The sequence below is a fragment of the Anomaloglossus baeobatrachus genome, chromosome 1 (genome assembly GCF_048569485.1).
Source record: "Anomaloglossus baeobatrachus isolate aAnoBae1 chromosome 1, aAnoBae1.hap1, whole genome shotgun sequence".
In the NCBI taxonomy this organism is placed as follows: Eukaryota; Metazoa; Chordata; class Amphibia; order Anura; family Aromobatidae; genus Anomaloglossus; species Anomaloglossus baeobatrachus.
The window spans coordinates 934,176,592-934,203,986 of NC_134353.1; the positions used below are offsets into that span (position 1 = coordinate 934,176,592).

General features: G+C 44.8%; 1 protein-coding gene across 1 annotated transcript in view; it reads left to right on the plus strand.

Moving 5' to 3' along the window:
- Positions 1–4,513: 4,513 nt before the first annotated feature.
- The window catches only part of SUB1 (SUB1 regulator of transcription), a 502,862-nt gene continuing 479,980 nt past the window's right edge, over positions 4,514–27,395 (plus strand). Inside the window, exon 1 of the mRNA XM_075328251.1 lies at positions 4,514–4,517. The gene's annotated coding sequence lies outside the window, so the exon portion shown is untranslated. The remainder of the gene's footprint in view (positions 4,518–27,395) is intronic.

The window sequence follows — 27,395 nt, forward strand, 5'->3', positions numbered from 1 at the left end:
AATGAATGTAAACAGTGAATGCACCAGCAGAATAGTGAGTGCAGCTCTGGAGTATAATACAGGATGTAACTCAGGATCAGTACAGGATCAGTAATGTAATGTATGTACACAGTGACTGCATCAGCAGAATAGTGAGTGCAGCTCTGGAGTATAATACAGGAGGTAACTTAGGGTCAGTACAGGATCAGTAATGTAATGAATGTACACAGTGACTGCACCAGCAGAAAAGTGAGCGCAGCTCTGGAGTATAATACAGGATGTAACTCATGATCAGTACAGGATAAGTAATGTAATGTATGTACACAGTGAATGCACCAGCAGAATAGTGAGTGCAGCTCTGGAGTATAATATAGAACGTATCTCCGGACCAGTGCAGGATAAGTAATGTAATGTATGTACACAGTGAATGCACCAGCAGAATAGTGAGTGCAGCTCTGGAGTATAATACAGGAGGTAACTCAGGTTCAGTACAGGATCAGTAATCTAATGTATGTACACAGTGACTGCACCAGCAGAATAGTGAGTGCAGCTCTGGAGAATAATACAGAATGTAACTCGGGATCAGTACAGAATAAGTAATGTAATGTCTGTAAACAGTGACTGCACCAGCAGAATAGTGAGTGCAGCTCTAGAGTATAATACAGACCATTCCCTCCTACTACAGATTCTCTCATCTCTGGGCATCACACACTTGGCGCTATATTGGATTTCTTCATACCTAACCGACCGAACTTTCAGCGTCTCCCATTCTCACACCACTTCCTCATGTCGCCCCCTATCTGTCTGCGTCCCCCAAGGTTCAGTTGTTGGACCCCTGCTGTTCTCCATCTACACCTTCGGCCTGGGACAGCTCATAGAGTCCCACAGCTTCCAGTATCATCTCTATGCCGATGACACACAGATCTACCTCTCTGGACCTGACATTACCTCTCTACTAACCAGAATCCCACAATGTCTGTCGCTATTTCATCCTTTTCTGCGCGATTCCTAAAACTTAACATGGATAAAACAGAGTTCATTGTCTTTCCTCCTCCTCACTCCTCTCCTCTAACAAGCCTTTCCATCAAACTTGATGGTTGCTCACTCTCCCCAGTCTCACAGGCTCGTTGCCTTGGAGTAACCCTCGACTCTTCTCTATCCTTCAAGCCACACATCCAAGCCCTCTTCACCTCATGCCGATTACAACTCAAAAATATCTCCCGGATCCGTGCTTTCCTTAACCAAGAATCTGCAAAATCATTAGTACATGCCCTCATCATCTCCCGCCTCGATTACTGCAACCTCCTGCTCTCTTGCCTCCCTTCCAACACTCTTGCACCCCTCCAATCTATCCTAAACTCTGCGGCCCGTTTAATCCACCTCTCCCCTCACTATTTCCCAGCCTCACTACTCTGCCAATCCCTTCACTGGCTTCCCATCGCCCAACGACTCCAGTTCAAAACACTAACCATGACATACAAAGCCATCCACAACCTGTCTCCTCCTTACATCTGTGACCTAGTCTCCCGGTACCTACCTGTACGCAACCTCAGATCCTCACAAGATCTCCTTCTCTACTCCTCTCTTATCTCCTCTTCCCACAATCGCGTACAAGATTTCTCCCGTGCCCCCCCCCATACTCTGGAACGCTCTACCTCAGCATATCAGACTTTCCCCTACCGTGGAAAGCTTCAAGATAAACCTGAAGACCCATCTCTTCCAACAAGCCTACAACTTACAATAGCCCTCAGTCCAGTACACCACTGCGCAACCAGCTCTGTCCTCACCTATTGTATCATCACCCATTCCCTGTAGACTGTGAGATCTCGCGGGCAGGGTCCTCTCTCCTCCTGTACCATCACCCATCCCCTGTAGAATGTGAGCCCTCACGGGCAGGGTCCTCTCTCCTCCTGTACCCTCACCCATTCCCTGTAGACTGTGAGCCCTTGCGGGCAGGGTCCTCTCTCCTCCTGTACACTCACCCATTCCCTGTAGACTGTGAGCCCTCGCGGGCAGGGTCCTCTCTCCTCCTGTATCCTCACCCATTCCCTGTAGACTGTGAACCCTCTCAGGCAGGGTCCTCTCTCCTCCTGTACCCTCACCCATTCCCTGTAGACTGTGAGCCCTTGCGGGCAAGGTCCTCTCTCCTCCTGTACACTCACCCATTCCCTGTAGACTGTGAGCCCTCGCGGGCAGGGTCCTCTCTCCTCCTGTACCCTCACCCATTCCCTGTAGACTGTGAGCGCTCGCAGGCAGGGTCCTCTCTCCTCCTGTACCCTCACCCATTCCCTGTAGACTGTGAGCCCTCGCGGGCAGGGTCCTCTCTCCTCCTGTACCCTCACCCATTCTCTGTAGACTGTGAGCCCTCACGGGCAGGGTCCTCTCTCCTCCTGTACCCTCACCCATTCCCTGTAGACTGTGAGCCCTCGCGGGCAGGGTCCTCTCTCCTCCAGTACCCTCACCCATTCCCTGTAGACTGTGAGCCCTCACGGGCAGGGTCCTCTCTCCTCCTGTACCCTCACCCATTCCCTGTAGACTGTGAGCCCTCACGGGCAGGGTCCTCTCTCCTCCTGTACCCTCACCCATTCCCTGTAGACTGTGAGCCCTCACGGGCAGGGTCCTCTCTCCTCCTGTACCCTCACCCATTCCCTGTAGACTGTGAGCCCTCGCGGGCAGGGTCCTCTCTCCTCCTGTACCCTCACCCTTTCCCTGTAGACTGTGAGCCCTCGCGGGCAGGGTCCTCTCTCTTCCTGTACCCTCACCCATTCCCTGTAGACTGTGAGCCCTCGCGGGCAGGGTCCTCTCTCTTCCTGTATCCTCACCCATTCCCTGTAGACTGTGAGCCCTCGCGGGCAGGGTCTTCTCTCCTCCTGTACCCTCACCCATTCCCTGTAGACTGTGAGCCCTCGCGGGCAGGGTCTTCTCTCCTCCTGTACCCTCACCCATTCCCTGTAGACTGTGAGCCCTCGCGGGCAGGGTCCTCTCTCCTCCTGTACCCTCACCCATTCCCTGTAGACTGTGAGCCCTCATGGGCAGGGTCCTCTCTCCTCCTGTATCCTCACCCATTCCCTGTAGACTGTGAGCCCTCGCGGGCAGGGTCCTCTCTCCTCCTGTACCCTCACCCATTCCCTGTAGACTGTGAGCCCTCGCGGGCAGGGTCCTCTCTCCTCCAGTACCCTCACCCATTCCCTGTAGACTGTGAGCCCTCGCGGGCAGGGTCCCCTCTCCTCCTGTACCCTCACCCTTTCCCTGTAGACTGTGAGCCCTCGCGGGCAGGGTCCTCTCTCTTCCTGTACCCTCACCCATTCCCTGTAGACTGTGAGCCCTCGCGGGCAGGTTCCTCTCTCTTCCTGTATCCTCACCCATTCCCTGTAGACTGTGAGCCCTCGCGGGCAGGGTCTTCTCTCCTCCTGTACCCTCACCCATTCCCTGTAGACTGTGAGCCCTCACGGGCAGGGTCTTCTCTCCTCCTGTACCCTCACCCATTCCCTGTAGACTGTGAGCCCTCGCGGGCAGGGTCCTCTCTCCTCCAGTACCCTCACCCATTCCCTGTAGACTGTGAGCCCTCGCGGGCAGGGTTCCTCTCTCCTCCAGTACCCTCACCCATTCCCTGTAGACTGTGAGCCCTCGCGGGCAGGGTCCTCTCTCTTCCTGTATCCTCACCCATTCCCTGTAGACTGTGAGCCCTCGCGGGCAGGGTCTTCTCTCCTCCTGTACCCTCACCCATTCCCTGTAGACTGTGAGCCCTCGCGGGCAGGGTCCTCTCTCCTCCAGTACCCTCACCCATTCCCTGTAGACTGTGAGCCCTCGCGGGCAGGGTCCTCTCTCCTCCTGTATCCTCACCCATTCCCTGTAGACTGTGAGCCCTCGCGGGCAGGGTCCTCTCTCCTCCTGTATCCTCACCCATTCCCTGTAGACTGTGAGCCCTCACGGGCAGAGTCCTCTCTCCTCCTGTATCCTCACCCATTCCCTGTAGACTGTGAGCCCTCGCGGGCAGGGTCCTCTCTCCTCCAGTACCCTCACCCATTCCCTGTAGACTGTGAGCCCTCGCGGGCAGGGTCCTCTCTCCTCCTGTATCCTCACACATTCCCTGTAGATTGTGAGCCCTCGCGGGCAGGGTCCTCTCTCCTCCTATACCAGTCTGTTTTGTACTGTTAATGATTGTTGTATGTATACCCTCTTTCACTTGTAAAGCGCCATGGAATAAATGGCGCTATAATAATAATAAATAATAATAATAATAATAATAATACAGGATATCTCAATATATTTTTTTATTATAATATTTTAAAGTTGCCATTAAGAGGATTTTTTTTCCTTTTTAATGAAAAAAAAAAAGTCAATGTTCAATACCTATCCGGCCACGCATCTATAACACAGTAGCTGTGATTTGCTATGTTCTGCAGACGCTGAACGCCATTACACTGTGCATTGTGGAGAACTGATAATCGCTTCTTATTCACAATGTGATTGATTCCTGACCTCGCCGTCGCCTGCACAATTGATAGCAGATTGCCTGACCCCGTATAGAGCGCGGACGGCGGAACATGTGTCTGCACTGATCGCGTCACCCGCTCAGACGACATAAGAAACTCGCCGAGGCTCCGGGGCTGACACCGCGGCCAAACAGTGCAGCTAAAGTCTTCTTCTCTCCTGTGTGAATTGAATGTTCCCAGTGCTCCAGGCTGCAATAAAGACTGGGAGCATCTCTGAGGTTTAAATGAGTCCAAACTCATTTGCTCACTGAATATCCGCGTGTGCGGAGACACGAACCTGCATTTCAATTACAGCCAATCTCTACATTTAATTCAATAAGAGATCGGGGATTATCATCCGCGCTGTGCGTCTGCCATCTAGTGGCCATTTGTCAGAATGCAATCACATTACATCAGCTGTAACTAGAACAAGACCCTTTCTAAGCGTCATAGTTATATACAGCTGCCCACAATATTTAATAGATCACTAAAACAGTAGAATATCATAATAAACATCTCAGCTGCTGCAGAACATCATAATATACACCTCGGCTGCTGCAAAATATCATTTCTTCAAGCAGAAGATTGACAACATCAGAGCACGCTTTGGCCCACAATCACCACAGCCCCTCCTCATAGCTAGTCATCCCTCTTCCTCCAAATCCAGCCTCTCCCCCATGACTGAAGATCATCTTTCCACTCTACTCTCAAGATCACATCTCACAACCTGCCTGCTTGACCCGCTCCCATCCCACCTCATCCCCAACATCACCACAGTCCTCCTCCCAACCCTAACCCATCTCTTCAACCTATCACTAACAACTGGTGTATCCCCTTCATGCTTTAAACATGCCTCCATTACACCCATCCTCAAAAATCCTTCCCTTGACCCTTCCTCTGTGTCAAACTATCGCCCCATATCCCTTCTCCCCTATGCCTCAACACTAGTGGAACAGCATGTCCATCTTGAATTGTCCTCATACCTCTCTTCATGCTCTCTCTTTGACCGACTACAATCTGGCTTCCGACCACATCATTCTACCGAAACTGCCCTAACAAAAGTCACTAACGACCTACTCACTGCAAAAGCCAAGCGACACTACTCTGTCCTCCTCCTCCTGGACCTGTCCTCTGCCTTCGACACAGTAGACCACTCTCTTCTACGGCATCACAGACTTGGCGCTATCTTGGATCTCCTCATACCTAACCGACCGAACTTTCAGCGTCTCCCACTCTCACACCACTTCCTCATCTCGCCCCCTATCTGTCTGTGTCCCCCAAGGCTCAGTTCTTGGACCCCTGCAGTTCTCCATCTACACCTTCGGCCTGGGACAGCTTATAGAGTCCCACGGCTTCCAGTATCATCTCCATGCCGATGACACACAGATCTACCTCTCTGGACCTTACATTACCTCTCTACTAACCAGAATCCCACAATGTCTGTCTGCTATTTCATCCTTTTTCTATGTTCAATTCCTAAAACTGAACATGGACAAAACAGAATTCATCATCTTTCCTCCTCCTCACTCAACCCCCCCCCCCCCCCCCCATCTGACACAATGGCTGCTCACTCTCCCCGGTCCCACGCGCTCGCTGCCTGGGAGTAATCCTAGACTCTTATCTCTCTTTCAAGCCACACATCCAAGCTCTCTTCACCTCCTGCCGCCTCCAACTGGAAAATATTTCCCGGATCCGTACATTCCTTTCCCAAGAAGCTGCAAAAACCCTAGTGCATGCCCTTAGTATCTCCCGCCTGGATTACTGCAACCTGCTGCTCTGTGGCCTCCCTTCTAACAGCCTCACACCCCTACAATCTATCCTAAACTATGCTGCCCGGCTAATCCACCTGTCCCCCCGCTACTCCCCGACCTCTCCTCTCTGCCAATCCCTTCACTGGCTTCCCATTGCCCAACGACTCCAGTTCAAAACACTAACCATGACATACAAAGCCATCCACAACCTGTCTCCTCCCTACATCTCTGACCCAGTCTCCTGGTACTTACCTACACGTAACCTTCGATCCTCACAAGATCTCCTTCTCTACTCCCCTCTCATCTCCTCTTCCCACCATCACATCCAAGATTTCTCCCGTGCCTCCCCCATACTCTGGAATGCTCTGCCTCAACACATCAGACTCTTCCCTACTTTGACAAGCTTCAAAAGGAACCTGAAGACCCACCTCTTCCAACAAGCCTACAACCTGCCGTAACCCTCAGTCTGATACAGCGCCGCACAATCAGCTCTACCCTCACATACTGTATCCTCACCTATCCCTTGTAGACTGTGAGCCCTCGCGGGCAGGGACCTCTCTCCTCCTGTACCTGGCTGTGTCTTGTATTGTTTATGATTATTGTACTTGTCCCTATTATGTACACCCCTTTCACATGTAAAGCGCCATGGAATTGATGGCGCTATAATAATAAATAATAATAATAATAATAATAAACTTTCACTGCTGCAGAACCTCATAATGTATCTCAGCTGCTGCAGAACCTTATACTACACATCTCAGCCTCTAAAGAACATCATAATACTCTCAGCTGCTGCAAAACATCATAATACAAACCATAGCTGCTGCAGAACCTCATAATACACACCTCAGCTGCTGCAGAATATAATAATACACACCTCAGCTGCTGCAGAATATAATAATACAAACCACAGCTGCTGCAGAACCTCATAATACACATCTCAGCTACTGCAGAATATAATAATACACACCTCAGCTGCTGCAGAATATAATAATACAAACCACAGCTGCTGCAGAACCTCATAATACACATCTCAGCTACTGAATATAATAATACACACCTCAACTGGTGCAGAATATAATAATACACACCTCAGCTACTGCAGAATATAATAATACAAACCACAGCTGCTGCAGAATATAATAATACACACCTCAGCTGCTGCAGAATATAATAATACACACCTCAGCTACTGCAGAATATAATAATACACACCTCAGCTACTGCAGAATATAATAATACACACCTCAGCTACTGCAGAATATAATAATACACACCTCAGCTACTGCAGAATATAATTATACACACCTCAGCTGCTGCAGAATATAATAATACACACCTCAGCTGCTGCAGAATATAATAATACACACCTCAGCTGCTGCAGAATATAATAATACACACCTCAGCTGCTGCAGAATATAATAATACACACCTCAGCTACTGCAGAATATAATAATACACACCTCAGCTGCTGCAGAATATAATAATACACACCTCAGCTACTGCAGAATATAATAATACACACCTCAGCTACTGCAGAATATAATAATACAAACCACAGCTGCTGCAGAATATAATAATACACACCTCAGCTACTGCAGAATATAATAATACACACCTCAGCTGCTGCAGAATATAATAATACACACCTCAGCTGCAGCAGAACCTCATAATACACACCTCAGCTACTGCAGAATATAATAATACACACCTCAGCTGCTGCAGAATATAATAATACACATCTCAACTGCTGCAGAATATAATAATACACACCTCAGCTGCTGCAGAATATAATAATACACACCTCAGCTGCTGCAGAATATAATAATACACACCTCAGCTGCTGCAGAATATAATAATACACACCTCAGCTACTGCAGAATATAATAATACACACCTCAGCTGCTGCAGAATATAATAATACACACCTCAGCTGCTCCAGAATATAATAATACACACCTCAGCTACTGCAGAATATAATAATACACACCTCAGCTACTGCAGAATATAATAATACACACCTCAGCTACTGCAGAATATAATAATACACACCTCAGCTGCTGCAGAATATAATAATACACACCTCAGCTACTGCAGAATATAATAATACACACCTCAGCTTCTGCAGAATATAATAATACACACCTCAGCTGCTGCAGAATATAATAATACACACCTCAGCTGCTGCAGAATATAATAATACACACCTCAACTGCTGCAGAATATAATAATACAAACCACAGCTGCTGCAGAATATAATAATACACACCTCAACTGCTGCAGAATATAATAATACACACCTCAGCTGCTGCAGAATATAATAATACACACCTCAGCTGCTGCAGAATATAATAATACACACCTCAGCTGCTGCAGAATATAATAATACACACCTCAGCTGCTGCAGAATATAATAATACACACCTCAGCTGCTGCAGAATATAATAATACACACCTCAGCTGCTGCAGAATATAATAATACACACCTCAGCTACTGCAGAATATAATAATACACACCTCAGCTACTGCAGAATATAATAATACACACCTCAGCTGCTGCAGAATATAATAATACACACCTCAGCTGCTGCAGAATATAATAATACACACCTCAGCTGCTGCAGAATATAATAATACACACCTCAGCTACTGCAGAATATAATAATACACACCTCAGCTGCTGCAGAATATAATAATACACACCTCAGCTGCTGCAGAATATAATAATACACACCTCAGCTGCTGCAGAATATAATAATACACACCTCAGCTGCTGCAGAATATAATAATACACACCTCAGCTGCTGCAGAATATAATAATACACACCTCAGCTGCTGCAGAATATAATAATACACACCTCAGCTGCTGCAGAATATAATAATACACACCTCAGCTGCTGCAGAATATAATAATACACACCTCAAGCTACTGCAGAATATAATAATACACACCTCAGCTACTGCAGAATATAATAATACACACCTCAGCTACTGCAGAATATAATAATACACACCTCAGCTGCTGCAGAATATAATAATACACACCTCAGCTGCTGCAGAATATAATAATACACACCTCAGCTGCTGCAGAATATAATAATACACATCTCAGCTGCTGCAGAATATAATAATACACACCTCAGCTACTGCAGAATATAATAATACACACCTCAGCTACTGCAGAATATAATAATACACACCTCAGCTACTGCAGAATATAATAATACACACCTCAGCTGCTGCAGAACCTCATAATACACACCTCAGCTACTGCAGAATATAATAATACACACCTCAGCTACTGCAGAATATAATAATACACACCTCAGCTGCTGCAGAATATAATAATACACACCTCAGCTACTGCAGAATATAATAATACACACCTCAGCTACTGCAGAATATAATAATACACACCTCAGCTACTGCAGAATATAATAATACACACCTCAGCTGCTGCAGAACCTCATAATACACACCTCAGCTGCTGCAGAACCTCATAATACACACCTCAGCTGCTGCAGAATATAATAATACACACCTCAGCTACTGCAGAATATAATAATACACACCTCAGCTGCTGCAGAATATAATAATACACACCTCAGCTACTGCAGAATATAATAATACACACCTCAGCTACTGCAGAATATAATAATACACACCTCAGCTGCTGCAGAACCTCATAATACACACCTCAGCTGCTGCAGAATATAATAATACACATCTCAGCTGCTGCAGAATATAATAATACACACCTCAGCTACTGCAGAATATAATAATACACACCTCAGCTACTGCAGAATATAATAATACACACCTCAGCTACTGCAGAATATAATAATACACACCTCAGCTGCTGCAGAACCTCATAATACACACCTCAGCTGCTGCAGAACCTCATAATACACACCTCAGCTGCTGCAGAATATAATAATACACACCTCAGCTACTGCAGAATATAATAATACACACCTCAGCTGCTGCAGAATATAATAATACACACCTCAGCTACTGCAGAATATAATAATACACACCTCAGCTACTGCAGAATATAATAATACACACCTCAGCTGCTGCAGAATATAATAATACACACCTCAGCTGCTGCAGAATATAATAATACACACCTCAGCTGCTGCAGAATATAATAATACACACCTCAGCTGCTGCAGAATATAATAATACACACCTCAGCTACTGCAGAATATAATAATACACACCTCAGCTGCTGCAGAATATAATAATACACACCTCAGCTACTGCAGAATATAATAATACACACCTCAGCTACTGCAGAATATAATAATACACACCTCAGCCTACTGCAGAATATAATAATACACACCTCAGCTACTGCAGAATATAATAATACACACCTCAGCTGCTGCAGAATATAATAATACACACCTCAGCTACTGCAGAATATAATAATACACACCTCAGCTACTGCAGAATATAATAATACACACCTCAGCTACTGCAGAATATAATAATACACACCTCAGCTACTGCAGAATATAATAATACACACCTCAGCTGCTGCAGAACCTCATAATACACACCTCAGCTACTGCATAATATAATAATACACACCTCAGCTACTGCAGAATATAAGAATACACACCTCAGCTACTGCAGAATATAATAATACACACCTCAGCTGCTGCAGAATATAATAATACACACCTCAGCTACTGCAGAATATAATAATACACACCTCAGCTACTGCAGAATATAATAATACACACCTCAGCTGCTGCAGAATATAATAATACACACCTCAGCTGCTGCAGAACCTCATAATACACACCTCAGCTACTGCAGAATATAATAATACACACCTCAGCTACTGCAGAATATAATAATACACACCTCAGCTACTGCAGAATATAATAATACACACCTCAGCTGCTGCAGAATATAATAATACACACCTCAGCTACTGCAGAATATAATAATACACACCTCAGCTACTGCAGAATATAATAATACACACCTCAGCTGCTGCAGAACCTCATAATACACACCTCAGCTGCTGCAGAATATAATAATACACACCTCAGCTACTGCAGAATATAATAATACACACCTCAGCTGCTGCAGAACCTCATAATACACACCTCAGCTGCTGCAGAATATAATAATACACACCTCAGCTTCTGCAGAATATAATAATACACACCTCAGCTGCTGCAGAATATAATAATACACACCTCAGCTACTGCAGAATATAATAATACACACCTCAGCTTCTGCAGAATATAATAATACAAACCACAGCTGCTGCAGAACCTCATAATACACATCTCAGCTACTGCAGAATATAATAATACACACCTCAGCTGCTGCAGAATATAATAATACAAACCACAGCTGCTGCAGAACCTCATAATACACATCTCAGCTACTGAATATAATAATACACACCTCAACTGGTGCAGAATATAATAATACACACCTCAGCTACTGCAGAATATAATAATACACACCTCAGCTACTGCAGAATATAATAATACACACCTCAGCTGCTGCAGAATATAATAATACACACCTCAGCTACTGTAGAATATAATAATACACACCTCAGCTACTGCAGAATATAATAATACACACCTCAGCTGCTTCAGAATATAATAATACACACCTCAGCTGCTGCAGAATATAATAATACACACCTCAGCTGCTGCAGAATATAATAATACACACCTCAGCTACTGCAGAATATAATAATACACACCTCAGCTGCTGCAGAATATAATAATACACACCTCAGCTGCTCCAGAATATAATAATACACACCTCAGCTACTGCAGAATATAATAATACACACCTCAGCTACTGCAGAATATAATAATACACACCTCAGCTGCTGCAGAATATAATAATACACACCTCAGCTGCTGCAGAATATAATAATACACACCTCAGCTGCTTCAGAACCTTATACTACACATCTCAGCCTCTAAAGAACATCATAATACTCTCAGCTGCTGCAAAACATCATAATACAAACCATAGCTGCTGCAGAACCTCATAATACACACCTCAGCTGCTGCAGAATATAATAATACACACCTCAGCTGCTGCAGAATATAATAATACACACCTCAGCTGCTGCCGAATATAATAATACACACCTCAGCTGCTGCAGAATATAATAATACACACCTCAGCTGCTGCAGAATATAATACACACCTCAGCTGCTGCCGAATATAATAATACACACCTCAGCTGCTGCAGAATATAATAATACACACCTCAGCTGCTGCAGAATATAATAATACACACCTCAGCTACTGCAGAATATAATAATACACACCTCAGCTACTGCAGAATATAATAATACACACCTCAGCTGCTCCAGAATATAATAATACACACCTCAGCTGCTGCAGAATATAATAATACACACCTCAGCTGCTGCAGAATATAATAATACACACCTCAGCTGCTGCAGAATATAATAATACACACCTCAGCTGCTGCAGAACCTCATAATACACACCTCAGCTACTGCATAATATAATAATACACACCTCAGCTACTGCAGAATATAATAATACACACCTCAGCTACTGCAGAATATAATAATACACACCTCAGCTGCTGCAGAATATAATAATACACACCTCAGCTGCTGCAGAACCTTATACTACACATCTCAGCCTCTAAAGAACATCATAATACTCTCAGCTGCTGCAAAACATCATAATACAAACCATAGCTGCTGCAGAACCTCATAATACACACCTCAGCTGCTGCAGAATATAATAATACACACCTCAGCTGCTGCAGAATATAATAATACACACCTCAGCTGCTGCAGAATATAATAATACAAACCACAGCTGCTGCAGAACCTCATAATACACATCTCAGCTACTGCAGAATATAATAATACACACCTCAGCTGCTGCAGAATATAATAATACACACCTCAGCTGCTGCAGAACCTCAAATTACACATCTCAGCTACTGAATATAATAATACACACCTCAACTGGTGCAGAATATAATAATACGCACCTCAGCTGCTGCAGAATATAATAATACACACCTCAGCTGCTGCCGAATATAATAATACACACCTCAGCTGCTGCCGAATATAATAATACACACCTCAGCTGCTGCAGAATATAATAATACACACCTCAGCTGCTGCAGAATATAATAATACACACCTCAGCTACTGCAGAATATAATAATACACACCTCAGCTACTGCAGAATATAATAATACACACCTCAGCTGCTCCAGAATATAATAATACACACCTCAGCTGCTGCAGAATATAATAATACACACCTCAGCTGCTGCAGAATATAATAATACACACCTCAGCTACTGCAGAATATAATAATACACACCTCAGCTGCTGCAGAATATAATAATACACACCTCAGCTTCTGCAGAATATAATAATACACACCTCAGCTGCTGCAGAATATAATAATACACACCTCAGCTGCTTCAGAATATAATAATACACACCTCAGCTGCTGCAGAATATAATAATACACACCTCAGCTGCTGCAGAATATAATAATACACACCTCAGCTTCTGCAGAATATAATAATACACACCTCAGCTGCTGCAGAATATAATAATACACACCTCAGCTGCTGCAGAATATAATAATACACACCTCAGCTACTGCAGAATATAATAATACACACCTCAGCTGCTGCAGAATATAATAATACACACCTCAGCTGCTGCAGAATATAATAATACACACCTCAGCTGCTGCAGAATATAATAATACACACCTCAGCTTCTGCAGAATATAATAATACACACCTCAGCTGCTTCAGAATATAATAATACACACCTCAGCTGCTGCAGAATATAATAATACACACCTCAGCTGCTCCAGAATATAATAATACACACCTCAGCTGCTGCAGAATATAATAATACACACCTCAGCTGCTGCAGAATATAATAATACACACCTCAGCTACTGCAGAATATAATAATACACACCTCAGCTACTGCAGAATATAATAATACACACCTCAGCTGCTGCAGAATATAATAATACACACCTCAGCTTCTGCAGAATATAATAATACACACCTCAGCTGCTTCAGAATATAATAATACACACCTCAGCTGCTCCAGAATATAATAATACACACCTCAGCTGCTGCAGAATATAATAATACACACCTCAGCTGCTGCAGAATATAATAATACACACCTCAGCTACTGCAGAATATAATAATACACACCTCAGCTACTGCAGAATATAATAATACACACCTCAGCTGCTGCAGAATATAATAATACACACCTCAGCTTCTGCAGAATATAATAATACACACCTCAGCTGCTGCAGAATATAATAATACACATCTCAGCTGCTGCAGAATATAATAATACACACCTCAGCTGCTGCAGAATATAATAATACACACCTCAGCTGCTGCAGAACCTCATAATACACACCTCAGATGCTGCAGAATATAATAATACACACCTCAGCTACTGCAGAACCTCATAATACACATCTCAGCTACTGCAGAATATAATAATACACACCTCAGCTACTGCAGAATATAATAATACACACCTCAGCTGCTGCAGAATATAATAATACACACCTCAGCTGCTGCAGAATATAATAATACACACCTCAGCTGCTGCAGAATATAATAATACACACCTCAGCTGCTGCAGAATATAATAATACACACCTCAGCTGCTGCAGAATATAATAATACACACCTCAGCTGCTGCAGAATATAATAATACACACCTCAGCTGCTGCAGAACCTCAAATTACACATCTCAGCTACTGAATATAATAATACACACCTCAACTGGTGCAGAATATAATAATACACACCTCAGCTGCTGCAGAATATAATAATACACACCTCAGCTGCTGCCGAATATAATAATACACACCTCAGCTGCTGCCGAATATAATAATACACACCTCAGCTGCTGCAGAATATAATAATACACACCTCAGCTGCTGCAGAATATAATAATACACACCTCAGCTACTGCAGAATATAATAATACACACCTCAGCTGCTGCAGAATATAATAATACAAACCACAGCTGCTGCAGAATATAATAATACACACCTCAGCTACTGCAGAATATAATAATACACACCTCAGCTGCTGCAGAATATAATAATACACACCTCAGCTGCTGCAGAATATAATAATACACACCTCAGCTACTGCAGAATATAATAATACACACCTCAGCTGCTCCAGAATATAATAATACACACCTCAGCTGCTGCAGAATATAATAATACACACCTCAGCTGCTGCAGAATATAATAATACACACCTCAGCTGCTGCAGAATATAATAATACACACCTCAGCTACTGCAGAATATAATAATACACACCTCAGCTGCTGCAGAATATAATAATACACACCTCAGCTGCTGCAGAATATAATAATACACACCTCAGCTGCTGCAGAATATAATAATACACACCTCAGCTGCTGCAGAATATAATAATACACACCTCAGCTACTGCAGAATATAATAATACACACCTCAGCTACTGCAGAATATAATAATACACACCTCAGCTGCTGCAGAATATAATAATACACACCTCAGCTTCTGCAGAATATAATAATACACACCTCAGCTGCTGCAGAATATAATAATACACACCTCAGCTACTGCAGAATATAATAATACACACCTCAGCTGCTGCAGAATATAATAATACACACCTCAGCTACTGCAGAATATAATAATACACACCTCAGCTACTGCAGAATATAATAATACACACCTCAGCTGCTGCAGAATATAATAATACACACCTCAGCTACTGCAGAATATAATAATACACACCTCAGCTGCTGCAGAATATAATAATACACACCTCAGCTGCTGCAGAATATAATAATACACACCTCAGCTACTGCAGAATATAATAATACACACCTCAGCTACTGCAGAATATAATAATACACACCTCAGCTACTGCAGAATATAATAATACACACCTCAGCTACTGCAGAATATAATAATACACATCTCAGCTGCTGCAGAATATAATAATACACACCTCAGCTACTGCAGAATATAATAATACACATCTCAGCTGCTGCAGAATATAATAATACACACCTCAGCTGCTGCAGAACCTCATAATACACATCTCAGCTGCTGCAGAATATAATAATACACACCTCAGCTGCTGCAGAATATAATAATACACACCTCAGCTGCTGCAGAACCTCATAATACACATCTCAGCTACTGCAGAATATAATAATACACACCTCAGCTGCTGCAGAATATAATAATACACACCTCAGCTGCTGCAGAATATAATAATACACACCTCAGCTGCTGCAGAACCTCATAATACACATCTCAGCTGCTGCAGAATATAATAATACACACCTCAGCTGCTGCAGAATATAATAATACACACCTCAGCTGCTGCAGAACCTCATAATACACATCTCAGCTGCTGCAGAATATAATAATACACACCTCAGCTGCTGCAGAATATAATAATACACACCTCAGCTGCTGCAGAATATAATAATACACACCTCAGCTGCTGCAGAACCTCATAATACACACCTCAGCTGCTGCAGAATATAATAATACACACCTCAGCTGCTGCAGAATATAATAATACACACCTCAGCTGCTGCAGAATATAATAATACAAACCACAGCTGCTGCAGAATATAATAATACACACCTCAGCTACTGCAGAATATAATAATACACACCTCAGCTGCTGCAGAATATAATAATACAAACCACAGCTGCTGCAGAATATAATAATACACACCTCAGCTGCTGCAGAATATAATAATACACATCTCAGCTGCTGCAGAATATAATAATACACACCTCAGCTGCTGCAGAATATAATAATACACACCTCAGCTGCTGCAGAATATAATAATACACATCTCAGCTGCTGCAGAATATAATAATACACACCTCAGCTACTGCAGAATATAATAATACACACCTCAGCTGCTGCAGAATATAATAATACACACCTCAGCTGCTGCAGAACCTCATAATACACACCTCAGCTGCTGCAGAATATAATAATACACACCTCAGCTGCTGCAGAATATAATAATACACACCTCAGCTGCTGCAGAATATAATAATACAAACCACAGCTGCTGCAGAATATAATAATACACACCTCAGCTACTGCAGAATATAATAATACACACCTCAGCTGCTGCAGAATATAATAATACACACCTCAGCTGCTGCAGAATATAATAATACACACCTCAGCTGCTGCAGAATATAATAATACACATCTCAGCTGCTGCAGAATATAATAATACACACCTCAGCTGCTGCAGAATATAATAATACACACCTCAGCTGCTGCAGAATATAATAATACACACCTCAGCTGCTGCAGAATATAATAATACACACCTCAGCTGCTGCAGAATATAATAATACACACCTCAGCTACTGCAGAATATAATAATACACACCTCAGCTGCTGCAGAATATAATAATACACACCTCAGCTGCTGCAGAATATAATAATACACACCTCAGCTACTGCAGAATATAATAATACACACCTCAGCTGCTGCAGAATATAATAATACACACCTCAGCTGCTGCAGAATATAATAATACACACCTCAGCTGCTGCAGAATATAATAATACACACCTCAGCTGCTGCAGAATATAATAATACACACCTCAGCTGCTGCAGAATATAATAATACACACCTCAGCTACTGCAGAATATAATAATACACACCTCAGCTACTGCAGAATATAATAATACACACCTCAGCTACTGCAGAATATAATAATACACACCTCAGCTGCTGCAGAATATAATAATACACACCTCAGCTGCTGCAGAATATAATAATACACACCTCAGCTGCTGCAGAATATAATAATACAAACCACAGCTGCTGCAGAATATAATAATACACACCTCAGCTGCTGCAGAATATAATAATACACACCTCAGCTGCTGCAGAATATAATAATACACACCTCAGCTGCTGCAGAATATAATAATACACACCTCAGCTACTGCAGAATATAATAATACACACCTCAGCTACTGCAGAATATAATAATACACACCTCAGCTGCTGCAGAATATAATAATACACACCTCAGCTGCTGCAGAATATAATAATACACACCTCAGCTGCTGCAGAACCTCATAATACATACCTCAACTGGTGCTGAACATCATAAGACATCTCAGCTGCTGAAAAGCATAAAGGAGATTTGTATCTATGGAGGACAGCAGCCTCCCCTGTAGGCCTCCTTCAGAAGGATGTATTTTCGTTCAGAGTCCTGTATGCATGCAAAGGGGCAGCGCACTGACCAGTATTATACTATTTGCCAATGTATATGAGGAATTTTCCCCACTGATCATGTTGTGTTATTAGATGTTATCAGCAATTGTGGAAGAGGAGGAGGTGAGCTGTGACATCACCCATTGTGAATGGTGGATCCTGTATTATCTACTGTATATAGAGGTGTCATCAGTCAGTGTACATGAGGATAAGGTGAACTGTGATATTATTTATTGTGAATTGTGCATATCATGTTAAGTACTGTATATAGAGCTATTACCAGTCATTGTAAAGGAGGAGGAGGTGAGCTGTGACATCACCTATTGTGAATGGTGGATTCTGAATTATCTACTGTAGATAGAGGTGGCATTAGTCATTGTACAGGAGGAGGTGGTGAGCTGTGACATCATTGTGAATGGTGGATTCTGTTATCTACTGTGTATAGCGATGTTATCAGTCATTATACAGGAGGAGGAGGACGTGAGCTGTAATATCCCTTATTATGAATGTTGGATCCTGTGTTATCTACTCTACATCGAGGTGTTATCAGTCATTATACAGGAGGAAGAGGTGAGCTGTGACATCACCTATTGTGAATGGCGGATCCCGTGTTATCTACTGTATATAGAGGTGTTATCAGTCAGTGTACATGAGGATTAGGTGAGCTGTGACATCTCCTATTGTGAATTCTGAATTATCTACTGTATATAGAGGTGGTATTAGTCATTGTACAGGAGGAGAAGGTGAGCTGTGACATCACTTATTGTGAATGGTGGATTCTGTTATCTACTGTATATAGCGATGTTATCAGTCATTATGCAAGAGGAGGAGGACATGAGCTGTAATATCACCTATTGTGAATGGTGGATTCTGAATTATCTACTGTATATAGAGGTGGCATTAGTCATTGTACAGGAGAAGAAGGTGAGCTGTGACATCACTTATTGTGAATAGTGGATTCTGTTATCTACTGTATATAGAGGTGTTATCAGACTGTTTACAGGAGGAGGAGGTGAGCTGTGATATCACCTATTGTGAATGGTGTACTCTGTGTTATCTACTGTATATAGAGGTGTTATCAGACTGTTTGCAGGAGGAGGAGGTGAGCTGTGACATCACATATTGGAATGGTGTACTCTGTGTTATCTACTATATATATAGTGGTGTTATCAGTCATACAGGAGAAAGAGGTGAGCTGTGACATTACCTATTGTGAATGGTGGATCCTGCGTTATCTTCTGCATATATAGTTGGTATCAGTCATTGTAGGAGAGGTTGAGGAGGTGAGCTGTGACATTGTAAGAATATGCAGTTAGTGTATACCAGAGCTCTGAGGGTAATCGTCGCCATCTGCTGACCAAATTTGGTAGGAAGGAGGAAAGCGGAAGAGAATGATCATAGGGGGAACCAAAGAGTGGAGAATACATCCCCTAAGGAGCTATAAGAAGAGTCACAGGGTCAGGTGACAGCTCTGCCACAGTAATAATAAATGCGGGAAAGTAGAGAAGGGAAGAGTCAGCGCCTAGGACTGAAGCAGGACAGATGTGTGAGGAACGAGTAGGCTTATGGCCGCAATGGCGAGATTAGTTCCTGTGGAGAATAGAAAAACCAGTTTGAGTTTAGAATCCGGTGCCCGGAGCCATGAGGAGGATGCGGTGACTGGAACAAAGTGTATAAATATAAGTCAAGGGAGTCGCGCCAAACAGGGTCACCGGGCCGCAGTGACGGTAGAGTGAAGCAGCAGTACGGGACTGGCGGCCTATCAGCGCAGCACCATGGACTCCCGTTAGGGGCTGTATGACGCTTGTCAGGGGCAACTGAGTGACAAAGTAACGAGTGTGACAGGTGTAAGAGGGTGACAACTGTGACAGGTTTAAGAGACGGTGACGAGAGTGACAGGTGTAAGAGACGGTGACAACTGTGACAGGTGTAAGAGACTGTGACAACTGTGACAGGTGTAAGAGGGTGACAACTGTGACAGGTTTAAGAGACGGTGACGAGTGTGACAGGTGTAAGAGACGGTGACAACTGTGACAGGTGTAAGAGACGGTGACAACTGTGATAGGTGTAAGAGGGTGACAACTGTGATAGGTGTAAGAGACGGCAATGACTGACAGGTGTAAAAGACGGTGATGACTGACAAGCATAAAAGACTACGATGACTGTGACAGGTGTAAGAGACAGCAATGACTGTGACAGGTGTAAGAGACAGCAATGACTGTGACAGGTGTAAAAGACGGTGATGACTGACAAGCATAAAAGACTACGATGACTGTGACAGGTGTAAGAGACGGCAATGACTGTGACAGGTGCAAGAGACGGCAATGACTGTGACAGGTGTAAGAGACGGCAATGACTGTGACAGGTGTAAGAGACGGCAATGACTGTGACAGGTGTAAGAGACGGCGATGACTGTGACAGGTGTAAGAGACGGAGATGACTGACAAGCATAAGAGACGGCGATGACCGTGACCGGTGTAAGAGACGGCAATGACTGTGACAGGTGTAAGAGACGGCAATGACTGTGACAGGTGTAAGAGACGGCGATGACTGTGACAGGTGTAAGAGACGGCAATGACTGTGACAGGTGTAAGAGACGACGATGACTGTGACAGGTGTAAGAGACGGAGATGACTGTGACAGGTGTAAGAGACGGAGATGACTGACAAGCATAAGAGACGGCGATGAGTGTGACAGGTGTAAGAGACGGTGATGACTGTGACAGGTGTAAGAGACGGCGATGACTGTGACAGGTGTAAGAGACGGCGATGACCGTGACAGGTGTAAGAGACGGCGATGACCGTGACAGGTGTAAGAGACGGCGATGACTGTGACAGGTGTAAGAGACAGCGATGACTGACAGGCATAAGAGACAGTGACAACTGTGACAGGTGTAAGAGACAGCAATGACTGTGACCGGTGTAAGATGGCAATGACTGTGACAAGTGTAAGACGGTGATGACTGTGACAGGTGTAAGAGATGGCAATGACTGTCACAGGTGTAAGAAACGGCGATGACAGTGACAGGTGTAAGAAATGGTGACAACTGTGACAGGTGTAAGAGACTTTGACGACTGACAGGTGTAAGAGACAGTGTCAGGTTTCCAGGTTTTCCAGTTCTCTTTTGAATGAGCTTGCCCTCAGTTAACATGGAGTTTAAGGTTCTGTTGCCCTACTTCCTGTCCAGCTGCTTAAAAGGCCGCCTCTCAGCCCAGTCCAGTGCCTGAGTATACTGCTTGCTGTGTGCTCCTGCTTTGCTGTTTCTACTTCCTGATTGCCTTGGATTCTCCTGAAACTCTACCGACCGACTCTGGACCATACCCGGTTTTCTTCAAGCTGTGCCCGGACTCCGTCTGCCGTCTTTGATCAGCACTCTGCCCGGTTCGTAACCACTCTGGACAATCATCCCGTACGGACACTCCTGGACTATACCACTTGCCCCTTGTGTACCGGCTGCCGCACATTTAGGCCTTCCAGGGTTGATTGCCGGACAGTCCCTGTACAGGGGTTCGCTCTGGTGGTCTCCCTGGGGGAGTCCGGTGCGTGGCCCCGGGAATCCCCTTCGCTCCGTTTTGTGTGTTGTTTTACTGTGTTTATTCCCGTTGTGTATCTACCGTGGTGACATATTATATAACATCTTGTACCAAGAACTCGTCTCTGTTGTCATTGCCCTAACGCAATCGAAATCCTCAGAACATACAGTAGTATTACAGACAGTGATGACTGTGACAGGTGTAAGAGACAGTGACGACTGTGACATGTGTAAGAGACAGTGATGACTGTGACAGGTGTAAAAGACAGTGACGACTGTGACATGTGTAAGAGACAGTGATGACTGTGACAGGGGTAAAAGACAGTGATGACTGTGACAGGTGTAAGAGATGTTGACGACTGCGACAGTTGTAAGAGATGGAGATGACTGTAAAGCGGGCTTTACACACAGCGATATCGCTAGCGATGTCGCTGGTGAAAGCAACCGCCCCCGTCGGCTGTGCTTCACGGGCAAATCGCTGCTTGTGGCACACAACATCGCTCGGACCCGTCACATGGACTTACCTTCCTAGCGTCGTCGCTGTGGCCGGCGAACCGCCTTTCTAAGGGGGCGGTTCGTTTGGCCTCACGGCGGAGTCACTAAGCGGCCGACCAATAGAAGCGGAGGGGTGGAGATGAGCTGGCGGAACATCCCGCACACCTCCTTCCTTCCTCATTGCGGGTGGCCGCAGGGACGGTGATGTTCCTTACTCCTGCGGTGTCACACGTAGCGATGTGTGCTGCCGCAGGAACAACGAACAACCTGTGTCCTGCAACAGCAACAATAATCGGGATTACAACGACCGGTCAACGATCAACGATTAGGTAATTTTGATCCTTTAGCGGTCGTTCATGCGTTTCACACGCAATGACGTCGCTAACGAGGCCGGATGTGCATCACGAATTCCGTGACCTGAACGACATCTCGTTAGCGATGTCGTTCTGTGTAAAGTCAGCTTTACAGGTGTAAAAGACAGTGACAACCGACAGGTGTAAGAGACGGTGATGACTGACAGGTGTAAGAGAACACCCTTGTTGTAAGCAAGTTGTCCCTGATTATGGGATTTGGGTGCAGCATCACCTTTATGGATCCTGATGCGTCCATACGCCATGTTGCAGGGCTCTCTCTTCCCTCCTGTGGTGACTAACAATTGTTTTTGTGCATGCCTTGGAGCCAGGGTGACACATCCCCGCTGCCTGCCATGCGCACTGGATCCTGACACAGCAGTATGAAGCAACTTCTCGGGGCTAGAGGCGCATGCGCCTTTCATATCAGCCTAATTGGATGACTTAAGACATGTGACTACGATCACATGTTAAAAAGGTTCTATTTGCTGCATTTAATTACTCCCCTTGATAAAACGACCCACATTAGACCTCAAAAGAGGACCACCACGCAGGACCACCAGGAATCTCACAAAACTGGAAGACAAGCCAGGAATCTCACAGAACTGGAAGACGAGGCAGGAATCTCACAGAACTAGAAGACGAGCCAGGAATCTCACAGAACTGGAAGACGAGGCAGGAATCTCACAGAACTGGGAGACTTCTCCAAGGAAGAGTAATGCATGCAAGACGAGCCAGGAATCTCACAGAACTAGAAGAAAAGCCAGGAATCTCACAGAACTGGAAGAAAAGCCAGGAATCTCACAGAACTGGAAGACAAGCAAGGAATCTCACAGAACTGGATGACAAGCCAGGAATTTCACAGAACTGGAAGACAAGCCAGGAATTTCACAGAACTGGAAGACAAGCCAGGAATCTCACAGAACTGGAAGACAAGCCAGGAATCTCACAGAACTGGAAGACGAGCCAGGAATCTCACAGAACTGGGAGACTTATCCAAGGATGGATGAAAAATCCCTCAAACAAGACTTTTGGCTGCTACAAAAAGAGTTTACAAGCTGTGATACTTGCCAAAGGGGGTGCTACTAGGTACTAACGATGCAGGGTGCCCAAACTTTTGCATCCGCCTCCTTTTCTCTTTTGTAATTTAAAAATCCAAAAGATGAAAATATTTTTTTTATTTCTTTCCCTAAAATACAAAAGATAATGTGGCATCTTTATGACTCATTTAATCTTCAACTTGCTTCACTGTTCACAATAACAGTAATTTTGACCAGGGGTGCACAAACTTTTGCATGCCACTGTATGTCATCTGTAATTCTGTCTGGGATGATAAAGCATTATCTTTTTCAGCACAGGTAGAGTCAGTCAATGCTGCGGCTCAGAATGAAAACGGCAAGATTTCAGAATTATTTGTAATCCATGTATAACAAAAAATGACAAATGTTTTTAAAGGACACCTTTCATTTCAGATGACTGTTCAAAAAATAATTCCTGTCTGTACATGAGGACTACCAGGGATTACTGCTCTCCTGTTTCTACAGTGTGTCCACCCATATCCTGTCCACCGCCATTAACTTGAGAACGGCTGCAGCTATAGGCATAGAAGTAGTGTCTAAGTATACTAAAGTAGCCATGCACTACGCAATGAAACCACCTATAGCGCCACCTGGTGGAAAACAACGGAGTTAGCATTTTTATTTCGATAAATGGAACGAGATAGAGAAAAAAAGTGAATTACAAAGTTGTAGGGCATCATCAATTCAATACAAATCCACACCTTGCATACAGAAATGCTATGATTAGAACGTGTAAAACTCACAAGGCTGCGGACGTGAAGCGATACCTCATGGAGACCTTCCTACAAGTCATTGGGTATGGTGGCTGTGTGGAGTGGCCTCCACGCTCACCTGACCTGACCCCATTGGACTTCTTTCTGTGGGGTCACATCAAACAGCAGGTGTATGCGACCCCTCCACCAACATTGCAGGACCTACGACGACGTATCACAGATGCTTGTGAAAACGTGTCACCTACCATATTGCACAACGTGCAGCAAGATACAGTATGCTGTGCAGAGTCCAGATGTGCATTGCAGCTGACGGGGGCCACTTTGAGCATCCAAGTTAAATGAATGCCATATGCGTGACCAGCATTCAATGTTTTGGGGGGGTCATGGGTTTCATATCATAGCATTTCTGTATGCAAGGTGTCGATTCGTATTGAATTGATGATGCCCTACAACTTTGTAATTCCCTTTTTTCTCTATTTCGTTCCGTTTTCGAGATAAAAATACTAACTCCGTTGTTTTCCACCAGGGGGCGCTATAGGTGGTTTCATTGCGTAGCGCATGGCTACTTTACTATACCTAAACACCACTTCTATGCCTATAGCTGCTGCTGTTCTCAAGTTAATGGCGGTGGACAGGATATGGGTGGACACACTGTATGTAGTGTAGTGACCCAGAGTAGACACTACTAGATTGTTCCCTGATGGGCTATGTATTTTTCTATAATGTTGGACATTATCTGTGCCTTCTGAAGCCTTGCTCTGAGACTTGTAGCATCTACACTGACCTCTGCTGGCCGTTCTCAAAACTACCTTTGCCTTGTATGGTAAAATGAAATAATGCAGCAGTGAGGACATTTCTGGGTCCTTTTCTGAAAGGAAAATAAAAAATCTGAGGGCTGAGTTTGGTGGCAGAGGTGTATGAACGCTGGAGTCGGTGAGGCTACTTCCAGTCACTTTTTTTCCTCTAGTGACTGTGTCTGGTAAGGAGAAGGAAACTCACTGTGTAAAGGAAAAATCCAGGCTGCCATTTATCCTAAATCCAGGTAGGCCCCGAACAATAGAAAGATCCATAAAGCCACAAAGTGCTCAAAGCCAAGACAAGTACATGTATGATGCTAAGATCCTCTCCGAGCTTGGATGAGGGAGACATAACCCTGCTGATAACCAAAGAACTGTAATATAATTGTGGAGGTTGTTATATGGACCGGCGTACAGCGTGCATTGTCAGCACTGCAGGTTATATGGACCGGCGTACAGCATGCATTGTCAGCACTGCAGGTTATATGGACCGGCGTACAGCGTGCATTGTCACCACTGCAGGTTATATGGACCGGCGTACAGCGTGCATTGTCACCACTGCAGGTTATATAGACCAGCGTACAGCGTGCATTGTCACCACTGCAGGTTATATGGACTGGCGTACAGCATGCATTGTCAGCACTGCAGGTTATATGGACCGGCGTACAGCGTGCATTGTCACCACTGCAGGTTATATGGACTGGCGTACAGCATGCATTGTCACCACTGCAGGTTATATGGACCGGCGTACAGCATGCATTGTCACCACTGCAGGTTATATGGACCGGCGTACAGCGTGCATTGTCACCACTGCAGGTTATATGGACTAGCGTACAGCGTGCATTGTCAGCACTGCAGGTTATATAGACCAGCGTACAGCGTGCATTGTCACCACTGCAGGTTATATGGACTGGCGTACAGCGTGCATTGTCAGCACTGCAGGTTATATGGACTGGCGTACAGCGTGCATTGTCAGCACTGCAGGTTATATAGACCGACGTACAGCGTGCATTTGTGGCGCCCTGGACAAGCCAGGACGTCACAGGTACTACAACAACACACCCCACGCCCCGGTTAGGCACACCGAAGTCAAACAAAAATCCTAGTTGCCTCCCTCCAGGGGCTGATGTCCACACCAGGGGGTGGGCCAGGCGGTTGGCCCCGCCCACCGAGGAGTTCACAGTCCTGGAGGCGGGAAAAGGAGTCAGTGAGTAGTGGAGTTGAGTGTTGAGAGGAGTTGAGGAGAGAGGTGAAGTGGCAGTAGAGGAGACTGAAGGCGTCCGGGTGTGTGGCCCGGACGGAACAGCAAGGTTGGCAGATGGTGGTGACCGTCTGCAGGAGAGGCTGATTGGAGCGAACCGTAAGGACCGGGGACGGGCGGTGGCCCGACGGTACCGGATCGGGGAGCAAAGAGAGGCCAGCACCATTCGGCAGGGCTTACGGACCCCGACCAGGCTAGGAGTCGCCGTAAAACTGGTCCAATCCGTTAGCGAAGGAAACCTCCTGGGTTTCCCAGCAGTCAAGACCCGATTGAAGGCAACAGCTCAAACCGAAAAGGGAAACACAGTCACCGCCAAGGCTACAGTTCCCAGGGCCAGAGCCTGCGGGCAAAAGGGGCTCCTTTAGCATCCATCCAAGCTGGGGAGCGGGTTACCGGTGTGAAGCCATTGGAACCATAAACACAACACAGGTGCAGGGAAAGGCAGTCACCACCAACCTACCGGGAGAGCTACCGCAGCCGTCTGTGGGACCCGTCCATCCAGCCGTTTGTTTTACCGGAGACTTTGCATTCATCAATGGCTGAGTGAGTACCACCGTGCCGTGCGGCACAGCGCTGCCCCCACGACCCTGCACCTCACCAGGCCCCGTAACCCGCCTGCCATCCCTCCCTA